We start from the raw sequence: 770 nt of genomic DNA on the forward strand, positions 1-770 counted from the left end.
GAAATAATATTTTGCTAGCAATCTGGGCATCCTTTAGCTCAGTCAAGTGGACACGTAAAATTAATCATTACAGTCCCTGTCTGACTTCCTATTTCCTTCATTCTTGCCCCAGGGAATTGCATTACCAATTACGCAATACCATAAAGTACTAGCACTTAAGCTTTTGCTTTGAACTCTGTTTTCTAGGAAACCCAGGTTAACACAGAGGAGCGAGCTATAAAAAGTGGACCCTCAGGATGGGATTTTAGAGGTGAATTGCCCACTGTCTGAAAGCAATAGGGAACCAATTACAGTGGTAGGTGGCATGGTAATAATCCTTGGTATGCAGTGATTTCACCCATAGTTTAATTGTGATGAGATGCAGATACAACAAGGTTTTGGGAGATCGAGTAGCTATCGTGTTTAGTCAGTATAGGGGCAATATTAAATAAAGGGATTGTGATGTGGCTTCTTTTGTAGGCATTGAAAGTCTTGCAGAAAATTTACACACACACACACACACACACACACACACACACACAGACTCTCTCTGTCTCTAGTCTTAGGGCAGTTATTTGACAATTTAAGTCATGCTCTGAAAGTCAGAGTGCCTTTACTGCAGCTCAGGGCAACTGCAGGTAGACTTTGTTCAAAATCAGGCCAAGGATCTGATTGTATAGCAAAGATTCCAAGAAAAGAATGGGACCCAGAGACTTGAGATGAAGATATTGAGGTAGACAAGCCTAAGAACTTTGAGTTCTTAGATGACTCTGAGCCTTCCAGGCTGGCAG

The sequence above is a fragment of the Phoca vitulina genome, unplaced genomic scaffold (genome assembly GCF_004348235.1).
Source record: "Phoca vitulina isolate PV1807 unplaced genomic scaffold, GSC_HSeal_1.0 scaffold19, whole genome shotgun sequence".
In the NCBI taxonomy this organism is placed as follows: Eukaryota; Metazoa; Chordata; class Mammalia; order Carnivora; family Phocidae; genus Phoca; species Phoca vitulina.